The 12,500-nt window shown below is 41.5% G+C and overlaps 1 protein-coding gene and 1 long non-coding RNA gene across 15 annotated transcripts in view; one reads left to right on the plus strand and one right to left on the minus strand.

Annotated features, from left to right (window-relative positions):
• Window positions 1-5,186, plus strand: part of LOC135115223 (protein lin-54 homolog) — a 58,805-nt gene extending 53,619 nt beyond the window's left edge. For all 13 annotated transcript variants that reach the window (XR_010275894.1, XR_010275897.1, XR_010275900.1 and 10 more), the window contains 2 exons: window positions 2,586-2,690; window positions 4,533-5,186. The gene's annotated coding sequence lies outside the window, so the exon portion shown is untranslated. The remainder of the gene's footprint in view (window positions 1-2,585; window positions 2,691-4,532) is intronic.
• Window positions 5,187-10,055: 4,869 nt separating this feature from the next.
• LOC135115225 (uncharacterized) overlaps window positions 10,056-12,500 on the minus strand; it is a 4,333-nt gene continuing 1,888 nt past the window's right edge. Inside the window, exons 2-5 of one of the 2 annotated variants that reach the window (XR_010275908.1) lie at window positions 12,046-12,130; window positions 10,988-11,150; window positions 10,420-10,522; window positions 10,056-10,157 (exon numbers count right to left, since the gene is read on the minus strand). This is a non-coding gene — a long non-coding RNA (uncharacterized LOC135115225). Of the gene's footprint in view, window positions 10,158-10,419; window positions 10,523-10,987; window positions 11,151-11,955; window positions 12,131-12,500 lie in introns of both variants that reach the window. The other variant, XR_010275907.1, reaches the window with a different exon arrangement.

Genomic DNA, 12,500 nt, shown 5'->3' on the forward strand with positions numbered 1-12,500 from the left:
CCTCCTCCGCCTTAATAATCAGGTATTTACGAAGGGAGAGGGGAGAGGGAGAGGGGAGAGTGGCTCATACTGATGCATCATCCACTTAGCGCCAAAAATAACGAGGCAGCCAAACAGTCATGCTCGTCTTGACGCGTCGGCCGTAGACAGGAAGTCGGCCGCTGTTCGTCGCGTGAGAACGCCGAGTGACTCACACTCTCGCTCAGAAATACAGCGAGTCACGAACCAGCGCAGTGATTTTCCAGGCAAGACTTTTTTTTTCTATGAGGTATTTTTTGGTGCAACACATGCAGGTATTCAACGCGGAAAACAAAAGGAGGGTACAGGGTGATGGAGGAAAACAATGGCATCTCTTTTTTAATATGTTTGATACCCTGAGGCACTTCCCCGCAGCACAGATAGATAGATAGATAGATAGATAGATTTATTGACTACACAATCATATTACAGCAAACAAAACTAAAACAAAAACTAAAATACAAAAAAATATCCACAGCAGTAGTCCATTAATAATTGTAGTCCACAATATTCTAAATCATTAAATAAATATTCTTGCAATGCAGCAAAAGAACTCCCAAAATACAAAATAAAAAAAAATTTTTCTCTACCCAAAAATAGACATTACCAGATATCATACAACTTATTCGCATTCATTTAAATTTCCTTATTTATATACTTTAAGTACATCGAAAATTACATTACACATCTCGCTAGTTGTACATTTTGTAAATACATCTTCCATTGTTTCGTATCTATAGTTATTCCTTAGATGTTGGGTGAGAGTACAGTTCTCCAGTACGTGCACACAAGAGCGTCGTGCTGGGTGGCGAGCCGCGCTGCGTGACACGCGGCGCGGGGTGGAGGGACAGCGTGGTGTGGTATCATCTTCCCCAGACACAACGCAAAACTCGGGCAAAACTTAAAATACAAGCTTAATTTTATTTGCACTCCAAATCTCGTGAAAAATAATGTTAATAAAGACTCGATGCCGCTTATTTTCTCCTCCACAGAATAGCGAGGCTAATTTGGGCACCGTGTTAATGCCTCCCCTTAATGGAAACCTGGATGGCCCCGCGCCCTCCGCGGACCAGCCCAGAATACCACGACCAGGGGGCGGGGAGGGAGAGGGGAGAGTGGCTCACACCGACGCATCATCCACTTAGCGCCAAAAATAGCGAGGCAGCCATCCAGTCATGCTCGTCTTGACGCGTCGGCCGCAGACAGGAAGTGCGGCGAATTTTGGTCCTAAGGCGTTCACTGATTTCCTGAACGAAACTGTGTTTATGTTAACATTTCATTCACCCTCCATTATTCTGTCAATTATTTCTTTCTCGTCAGTATCTTCATTTTTTTTCTTCATTTGTTCAGACGGAAGGACCGATATTCCTTATAGTATATATATATATATATATATATATATATATATATATATATATATAACGAGAGAGAGAGAGAGAGAGAGAGAGAGAGAGAGAGAGAGAGAGAGAGAGAGAGAGAGAGAGAGAGAGAGAGAGAGAGAGAGAGAGGGGGGGGGGGGGAAGCAAATCCAAGTGTCTTGCCGCCATTTTTATGTCTAAAGTTTGTGGATTTCAGGAAGAGAAGAAAGAGGAGAAGTACCGCAAGTATTAAAACCAGACTCATTTTCCTTTCCTCCTCCTCCTCCTACTACTACTACTACTACTACTATTACTACTACTACTAATACAACCACCACCACCACCACCACCATCACCACCACCACCATAATCACCACCACTACCACCGCTACTACTACTACTACTACCACCTTCACTTCCTATGACTATTTACTGTCTCGTTTTTCCTACTATATTATTATAACCTACACTTCCTCCTCCTCCTCCTCCTCCTTCCTCCTCCTCCTCCTCCTCCTCCTCCTTCTCCTCCTATTTTCCTTCCTTCACTGTTATTATTATCATTAGTCGATCAGTATAATAAGTTTCCTAAGATCATATGACGTTTCTTAATAATGTTTTTTTTTTTTTTTCTTCTTCTTTTGATCCATTAAGGAAACAATGTGTCGTCTCGTTCACTGTTCTGGAACTCATTCATAACCTGTTAGAAACTTCTTTTAATTCCGAATCACTTTACTTATCGTACTCTTATATTTTGGGAGTTCATCTTACATACGTATAATATTTTAGTCAGAGAGAGAGAGAGAGAGAGAGAGAGAGAGAGAGAGAGACCTACAATCATTCAAACACTCGTTAATTACAAACTTAAAAAACATCGATATTTTTAATAAAATAACTTTACTTACACAAGCCAGCAAACATACGAACGCACACAAATTAATACCAGTGATAGAAAAAGAACTTATATAGCAACATATTCTGAAACGCTTCATTTGTTCTCTCACCATATTTTTTTTTTCAAATGCCACAGAGATGATTAGCCGGGTTTTCAATTGCGTTTCTCCTGTTAATAATATAGAAATCGTGTTAATGTCACTAGAACCATTAAAACATCCTTGAAAACCTGTGCAACTTCATTTAGTCTTATCAGTTTAGTGGAGGTGCGGCGCAGAAGTGTTTCAGAATAGGGATCATTGTCTCGTATTCCTCCAGCCTGGTGTCCCCGCTCGGCTCTTTTCACGACTCGCAACGAGGGAGAAAGGTCGAAGTGCGGTGGTCTCGTGGCGGAAGGCTGAAGGAGGCGGTGAAGGAGTGAAGGTAAGAGTATGGTAATGATAAGAATATTAGATTATTACTCAGTGCATGGAATTAATGTGTAACCCTTGAGATTGCGAATGATTAGGTTGAATACGTGAGGATTAGAATGGATAGGTGTGATTGGGTTAGTTTTGTCCAGGTATGGGGATTAGGTAAGCCACGTTAGGTAATGTGATTAGCTTGAGCTGATATAGGTTGACCAGGTGAGGTTGGTAGGTGTGATTAGGTTGAAAAGATGGTGATTACAACACTTAAGTAGTTAAGCTTATCAGGGGAGAGATGAATATGCTGATCAGATGGGAAGTTATAGAAGTTTAGCATTTTGCGGGGGAATAAGCTGCAAGGGTGATTAGACTGCAGGTAAAGTGATTTAACTTGTCAGGTGAGAGAAGTATGCTGACCAGATGGTAAGTTGGTTGCTTGTTTGTCCAGGTGATTGACGTCTGATTAAGCTTACTGAGGTGATAATTAAGGAAGTGAATTTGAGATTATATTATATAAGCACGTAAAATCATGTTGGATTGGTGTGTCCGTGGCTGCTATTTTGTGGTCCCTCTGCTTATTCGCTGTGCTGAGTAGCGGTTGGCTTGTTAACTACGATTGGTCATTATTTTCCTTTATTCATTATCACACACACACACACACACACACACACACCTACCTACTTACCTACCTTTAATAACGCTGTATGCACACCCACGCACTCTCATGCAGAAAATACTGATGACACTCAAAAAAAAAAAAAAAAAACTGGTGGCACAAGAAAACTGGTGGCACTCAGAATACTGGTGATGAACTCAAAAATACTGGTGATGCATTCAAAAAAATTGGTGATGCACTAAAAAAACTGGTGATGCACTCAAAAATCTGGTGACACTCAAAAACCTAGTCAGGCAGCCAAAACAATGGTCATGCACTCAAAAAGACATAACCCCTTCTCAAACACACACACACACACACACACACACACATTTCCATTCTAAATTTGCATTAGACTTTTCTAATACTGCTTTGTTCTATTAAACTACTTATTTATTTATTTATTTTATTTATTTATTTTTTTTTTATCCAGTTCACCTGAAAGTTGGCCTATTTCAGATAGTTCTTTTCCTAATTTGTTATTCATCTGATAAATATTTTCTTATATAATATTTCCTCATGTATTTGGCTACAAAATTCTTTCCCTTATAATGACGTGTTCATTATACAGTGGGTTTCAAAAAGATAGGCTAGATTTGAAATTGTTGTTTCTCTGGAACCATAAACTGACTATGAATAAAATTAATAAACTTAAAAGGTACGGATCAAAGTTTAAAATGACTCTTCTTTTCAAATTGTAAGTTTTTTATTTGTGTTCTTCATGAGCACAGAGATACAGAAATATTTAATCAGGTTCATCTTTCAAACTTGTGTATTAACTGTCATGCCATTGAAATATCTGTGATGCCATGCAAATTTCTTCTATCTGGTGTTTTCTTCTATTCTGCATCATCCTTCAAATTTTTGCCTTTAAATTATAATAGGGACGTATTTATCAAACGCGCATTTCTCAGCTTCAAACGTTATACTGCCATACTTTTCAGATTTTCTCTACCCGGTGCTTTCCTTTCTTTCAATTTTTGTTTCTTGAATATGACAGTATGGAATTTAGCCATATTTCATATTAAATATCAGCACAGTTCCATACCATGCAGTGCTTGTCATGCTTCCTCCATTTTCCCATCATATATTTTGTGTAGTCTTAGTTTTGTAGGGAATCAGTTATCAAACACATTACAAGGAATCACAACACATACAACAAGCTTCATGTATCTAGGAACTAATGGTCTGTTTTCCTTGTAGGTGTGAAGTGTGCAGCTTCCACTTCATCATCCCATGAACAGCCCACAGGAATCTCTACCAGCACCTGGTTATTAAACAGTGTTGTCACGCCAGGCCCAATGTACTCCATTGCAATCAGGGAGTCGAGCTTCACCAGGAAAAGAGGCAGAGCGTCACCACCTTCAAGACCCACAAGAGGTATTAAGTATCGTTGGGACAAAGCAATCAGGGAAGAGTCAAGTTGCAGTAAGAAGAGTGTGTCAAGAATTTCAAGCAGGAAGAACACGTAAAATTCCCTTCAAGTCATGGTGGGACCGACAGGCAACCTTCAACACTTGTGGAGGCACGAGAGCTGCAGGCAGTTTCACAAAGAAGAGGTTGCTCCTCACTCAAGTTGATGCAAGGACACAAGAATTGGCAAGTGTTGTAGCTCCCAGGCCCTGCTGCAAGAGTTCTCCAGTCCACTCCAGTCTGGGAAGGAAGAATGTAGCAAGTCCCTCTCTTCTGTACTCAACAACCACCACCACCACCTTCATTCAGGCTTGGGATAAGTTTTGTACATTCCAGCACTTCAGTAATAAGGAAAAAAAGTGCCATGTTTATATTATTGTTGTGCATTTATTCACTTAACATTCACATTAAAACAATAAACATTCAGTATATCATCTTGAACAATGATAGTTATTTATGCCATGTCAATAATATCTTTGGCAAATAGTCTTTCTGGGAGTCATGCCCTCAAGGCAAAAAAAAAAAAAAAAAAAAAAAAAAAAAAAGCCAGGATTGGCTACTAAACTAAGTTTAAGATACCATTTGCACATAGAAGCCCCATCCCAGCCGACACTGGAGTCGCTGGGACGGGGCTTCTATGTGCAAGTAGTATCTTAAAAGTTTAGAGAGCACAATCCTGTTTTTTTTTTTTTTTTTACCTTTGGGGCATGCATGAATTATCAAATTTATTTTTACACTATTATACCACACTGTTAGCTAACTATATATTTATTTCACATATATAATAAGAATAGTCACATATTTATTTATTAGCAAAGACATACAAGTCTTATTTCACAAATATAATAAGAATAGTCACAAATTTATAAAGACATACAAGTCGTACACAGCAGTGCATCCTGGACTAGAGACACTACACTGGTGGAGTCATGTGCTGTGGCACCTGGCTCGACACTTGTGTACAGCATCAGCACACCCAGTACTGGCTGCAGACACTCTCCATTTGGTTCTTCACCTGATGTCACGCCCTGCGACATGGCACTACTGGCCTGACTGCAGACAGGACGTTCGCCAACACAAGACAGACATCTGCAAAAGAGTAATGCAACTTGGGGAAGATGGAAAGTTACTAAGACATGAACTTATATCACACATACACACTAATTCTATAAATCAAATGCAGGCATTTTACTTTTCACAATCTTTTCACTCCCTTGAACAGCCCATCACCTGGCCCAAACAATCCTGAAACACCCCACAATTCATATCTATTTATCTTTCTATATCCATAAATTCCCCAAAAAACCTTATTTTTCACTAAACACCTTTCACGTGCACATCTCGCAAGAAAAACTCAAGCAACGCATCCTCTCCTCTTATTTCACACTGATCACTGCAGACCATTCCTTCTAACCCTCTTCAGTAACTCTCCACAACACACCACACCGGTAACACTCATCCATCCCGGTCACTCTTAACAAAAAGCACCACATGTGCACTTACCCAGCCCACACACTGCCTCTCTTGCAATCCTGTACCACTATTTTCACACTTACTGCTCTTCTAATCTTGGTAAGAGCATGCCTCTCCTCCATGCATTTACTAATCTTATTAACCACCTCCCTCTTATCCTGCACATACATACATAAGGATTCATACACACACCATGACTCAACAATACTCTGATTACATACAGTTGAGGATTCCTTATCCAAAATTGTTGGGAGTGAATGAAAGTGGTGCATATTTTAGATTTCCCCAGTTTTTTTTAATGACAACTTGCCAATTTCTGATACCTCCCATGGCAGTAAATCAAACTCTAGTAATCAATTTTTTGGTGGGACAAAAACATGACAAGACATGACAATTAAAAACTTAGATTTTTAAATTTAGGATAGAGGATTCTCAAGTGTAGCAACAAAACACAGTGTTCACCTGAATTGGTTCCTGCAGTCACCGCCACCTGTCAGTCACAAGGTTTCCAGTAAGGTTTACTTCTTGCTCCTGAGTTATGGGAGCGTCCCAAGGTTTCTTCCACTTCCTCTCCGTGTTACCACCTGTGGGGAAGACACACATCTATACTCCTGCTGCATGACTCACAACTCTGTCCAGAATTTAACCGTTTCACCACAACATTACACAGCAAAGAAGGCACGACAGAAAACATTGACATGTACATTTAACTCTTAAAGCAGTGGGCTGTATAGTAACTTGAAGGTCTCCACATACAGGATAAACTAGACTTTTCATTATGACAAGATATGATATGTCTACTCAAATAAGAAGACATGGAAAAAGTGCCAAATTGTCATACATGGCAACTCACGTGCCCTGAAGATGTTATGCTCAGTCTTTCAATCACTGAGAGACTTGTCAGGCACAGTGGAGAGAGGTGTCTCTCCTGCGCTCCCCTGTACTTTTTTCCCCCTTGCCACTACCTTCTCGTTTCATCGCTCACATTCAATACCCCTTACATTACAATGGATCCCGGCAAGTTTAACAGGGAAGAGAGTGCCGTGATGGTGTTTGAGTCAAGGTCAGTAACTGTGGGGCTGGAAGGAAGACAGGGAGATCAAAGACAGCCGTGACACAGTTGGCCAGGGCTACACTAGTGCTGGGCACAGCTGCCACTCCTGAGAGAAAGGCTAAGGGCAAAAAAGGAAGACAGATACAGGAATAATAAGTTGATGGAACACATGCACGGTGAACACTTAATTGCCACGCCATCTTTCTCCTGGTCAGAAGAGACCTGTGAGCTGCAGGATGACTGGGGGTGAGCGGCCTCCGTCCACCACCCGGGTGACGGCTGCTTCTGAATTTGCCATCTTCCTTCCTGTCTCACAATTACTGATCCCTTCTTGAACAAATACCATCACAACACTTTTCTTCACTGTTAAGCTTGCCAAAACTCATTATGTGAGGAAAATTATGGGTGAGCCATCACATGAGAAGCTTGTACCAAGGGAAAACAGGCAGGGGAGTGTGGCAGTGTAGAAGAGGGGGACAGCTGAGTGTCATTGAAGAAGAGGGGATAGTTGTCTGGAAGGTTGTGTCGAGTTGATAGATGGAAGAATTGATTTTTTTAGACAGCAAACAATAACTAGTTTGGTCTGCCCCAGTCAGAAATTTTTGAGAGATCAGAAGTGAGGTGTTCTGTGGCTTCCCTGCGTGAACTGTTTACTTCCTGAAGGGTTGGATGTCTATGAAAAGACATGGATAAGTGCGGGGTGGTATCATCAGTATAGGAGTGGATAGGACAACAAGTTTGGTTTTAGAAAGTCACTGATGAATAATAGGAAAAGTGGGTGACAGGACAGAACCCTGAGGAACACCACTGTTAATAGATTTAGGAGAAGAATAGTGACCGTCTACCACAGCATCAATAGAATGGTCAGAAAGGAAACTTGAGATGAAGTTACAGAGAGAAGGATAGAAGCCGTAGGAGGGTAGTTTGGAAATCAAAGCTTTGTGCCAGACTCTATCAAAAGCTTTTGATATGTCCAAGGCAACAGCAAAAGTTTCACCAAAATCTCTAAAAGAGGATGACCAAGACTCAGTAAGGAAAGCCAGAGAAGATCACCAGTAGAGAAATAATGAGTGGTTAGTGTTAATACTACTACTACTGCTGCTACTACTAGGGTCTGGAAGGGAGAGTTGGGAGTGTTAAGTGTGTGGTGTTCCTACTACTACTAATGCTACTACTCCTACTGTTATTACTACCACTACCACTAAGCTAACTTGAGAGAGAGAGAGAGAGAGAGAGAGAGAGAGAGAGAGAGAGAGAGAGAGAGAGAGAGAGAGAGAGAGAGAGAGAGAGAGAGAGAGAGAGAGAGAGAGAGAGAGAGAGAGAGAGAGAGAGAGAGAGAGAGAGCAATTTTATATAGAGAAAAACATAAAAAATACATCAACAACGACGACAACAACAACCTCATTAACCTGTTAGAGAAGGACTGAGAGAAGCTTAGCATACAAGTGTGGCTCTCCCCAGCAGCAGCAGCCCCTCTGCCCGGTACAGCTGCCCCATCAGGCACCTCCACTGCTCCCAGCCGTCCTACACCTGTGCCACAAGGAAGCTGACGAGGGCCACCTGCAGCTCTGCCACTAAGCTGTCTGGCCTGGAACACAAATCAGGATCAGAATATATTTAATACTGTACTTAATTCCTGCCAACTACTACTACTACTACTACTACTACTGCTACACTGTTCTTGAGTGCTAAAAAGACATACAATAATAACTATGACTACTGCTGTTACTGCAGTTATTACCAAACAATAGTGAAGGGCAGAGAGAGAGAGAGAGAGAGAGAGAGAGAGAGAGAGAGAGAGAGAGAGAGAGAGAGAGAGAGAGAGAGAGAGAGAGAGAGAGAGAGAGAGAGAGAGAGAGAGAGAGAGAGAGAGAGAGAGAGAGAGAGAGAGAGAGAGAGAGAGAGAGAGAGAGGAGAGAGAGAGAGAGAAGAAGAGAGAAACAATAACAAGTAAACAAAGAGAACCTGTCCAATCATTGACTTCAAACTGTAGGAAGAACCAAGCCTATATTTTGTGACTTGACTGGGACTACCCCCTCTCTGTAGGCTGTCCTGGCTGGCTGGGTGAAGCCACAGTCCCTTCCTTTGACTTCATTTGTGGTGGCTGGGGGGCTGTGGGGGGCTGGGAAGTGGGTGAGGTGAAGGGCTGTGGGTCTGGTGTGTCTGTGGTGGAGTGTGGGGCTGGTTGTGAAGGCTGTGAGACTGTTTGTGAGGCTCCTGTGGTGTGTGTGATTTTTAGGAGTGTTAAAAGTAGAAGGCCGGAAGTAATATCAAAGTTATACTTGGTGCTGGTCAGACCTCATCTAGACTACGCTGTGCAGTTCTGGTCCCCACATTACAGGAAAGATATAGGTCTATTAGAATCAGTACAGAGGAGAATGACTAAAAGGATACAGGGGATGAGGAGTATTCCTTATGAGGCGAGGTTGAAGCTGTTAAATTTACATTCTTTGGAGATATGTAGGTTAAGAGGGGACCTGATAGAAGTCTTTGAGTGGTATAAGGGTTATAACAAGGGGGATGTAGGCAAAATTCTTAGGATCAGCAACCAGGGGAGAACAAGAAATAACGGGTACAAGCTTGAAAAATTTAGGTTTAGGAAGGATAGGAAAAAATTTGTTCCCAAATAGAGTGGTAGATGAGTGGAACGGACTCAGTAATCATGTAGTTAGTGCTAGGACACTAGAGAGCTTTAAGAGAAGATTACACTAGAGAGCTTTAAGAGAAGATTAGACAAGTTTATGGATGGGGATAACAGATGGAAATAGGTAGGTATATTTCATACAGTGGAGGGCTGTGGGGAGGTGGAGGGGCTGCTGTGTGTGTGTGTGTCTTGGAGGATCTGAACTCAGCCACTGGCATTAATTCTGCCGCTGAACAAACTCCACCTGAAAAATAAGGAGAGAATTAATGGCTGGTGATAAAATAATAATAACAATAATAATAATCTATCTATTTGAATTAATGACTGGTAATAATATAGTGATAATAATCTATCTGTCTATCTGTCTGCTTGTCTGTCTGTCACCATATCAGGCTGGTAATCCCACATGAGGCAGCCCAGTCAACACACACACACACACACACACACACACACACACACACACACACACACACACACACACACATAAACCTAACCCAACCACTTACAGCCTTCTTCTGCTCGTTCCTCAGAATCTTAATGGCCTCCATGCCCCGTTCCTTCCACTGTGGGGGCGACTCAGAGGTGTGATAATGAAACAGCTTGTACTGCCTGCAGGTGTGGGGGAGGTTATGTTAGGCTGGCACTGCCTGCATGTTAGGTTAGGTTAATAAAATGAAGAGAGGTTATGTGAAGAACAAGGAGAGGAGGAGGAGGAGGAGGAGGAGGAAAGTAAGAAAGAAAACATAGATTGAGAGAAAAAAAAAATAAATAAAAAAAATAAAATAAAATAAAATAATAATAATAATAATAATAATAATAATAATAATAATAATAATAATAATAATAATTATTATTATTATTATTATTATTATTATTATTTACCTGCAATAAGAAAACCTGACCTGACCTAACAATGATAAAACAGCAAAATTACCATCAGAACTTGACCTGACCTGACCTCACCTAACAATAAGAAACAGCAAAACTACCAACATTTCTCAATAAAATAATAAACCAATAAAAAAAACTCACAAAAATAATAATAATAAAAAAAAACACCATTATTAACCTGACCTGATCTCGAAACTCAGTGTTATCATTTCCTCCTCCTGGTCATCATCACTAACACGAAGACCTCCAGCAAGGTCACCACTGGTTCAAAGTAGGCATCATGCTCCCCCCCCCGCTGGTTGACTCCCACTCCTCGCTCACCACGCTGTCATCAGGGTCTGTCTGTCTGAGAGAGAGAGAGAGAGAGAGAGAGAATTAGGCTTGGTTGGGCTAGGAGGAGGAAGAGATGGGAAGAGAGAAGAGGAAGTCTAGATGAAAGAAAAAGGAGGAAGAGGAAGGAAGAGGACAAACATACATGCATATACAGACAAACAAACAAACAAACAAACAAACAAACAAATATTCAGTTAAGACAAGAAAAAATGAAAAAAAATAAAAACGATATATTGACACACACACACACACACACACACATAACGAACCAACAAAACAAACAAACAAAACAAACAACAAACACAAGGAAATGAAGAAAAAAATAAGGAAAATATTTACGTTAAAACCATATTTTTTTTGTTTATCCTTAACGAACACAAGAACTCCCCCACTCCCGCCCTCCCTTCCCTCAAGCGCACGCACGCACGCACGCACGCACACACACACACACACACACACACACACACACACACACACTTCCATACATAAAAAAAAATCGAAAATACAATAAAATAAGGAAGCATTTTGAGCCATACTTCCTTATTTCCCCTTGTCCCCTCGTCCCTCAGGGCTCAAGATGGCCGCCCACACCTGCTTCTTACTGGCGGGCAGGTGTGTGTGTTGTACATCGCTAATTAAAGGAGTAATTAATAATGGTGGGGCATCACCCTCGATCATCCCTCGATTTTCCGCCATAAGATCCCCGCCACCCGTCCTCACATATACGCCTATTTTCCCTATTTACATCTCCCCACCGCCGCCATTCTCGTGTGTGATGATAGCCAGATGATGTGAGTGTAGAATGGTAACCATGTTACCTTCTCAAGAGCCATGGTGTCGCCGATGATGATGGATAATTATGGCTGTCTTTATCAATCCCCGCAATGCAATTTTGTAAGCAGACTCACCATCTGATATGGACGCTCGATCTTGATCTTGATGGTACAGGTAGCTCGGGATCACTCTTAAGCCAGGCCTTTGGATCGGCAACTCCTGTAGAAGGGGGAAAAAAAAAAAAATAACAAACAGCATCATCTACAGTAACTGTTCCTACAATCTGGCACGCCACATTTTCTCCAGAAACTCTTTCACCGCCTCAATCATCCTTTCATTCGTCTCTCTACCCAGTCCCAGCAACACCATCCACTCCTTTCCTGTCTTCTCCACTCTTTCATTCCTATCATGCCCTAACTCAGTCAGTATCACTTGCATCATCTCATTCCTGTCTCTGGCATACTGCACACACTCCAGCACCACATGTTCCACCGTCTCATCCTCTCCCATGTCACACATCCGGCACACTTTGCTGCGGGACTCAGACCACCTGTAACTCCTTGCATTCACATCCATACACTGTGCCCTC

The sequence above is a fragment of the Scylla paramamosain genome, chromosome 29 (assembly GCF_035594125.1).
Source record: "Scylla paramamosain isolate STU-SP2022 chromosome 29, ASM3559412v1, whole genome shotgun sequence".
Classification (NCBI taxonomy): domain Eukaryota; kingdom Metazoa; phylum Arthropoda; class Malacostraca; order Decapoda; family Portunidae; genus Scylla; species Scylla paramamosain.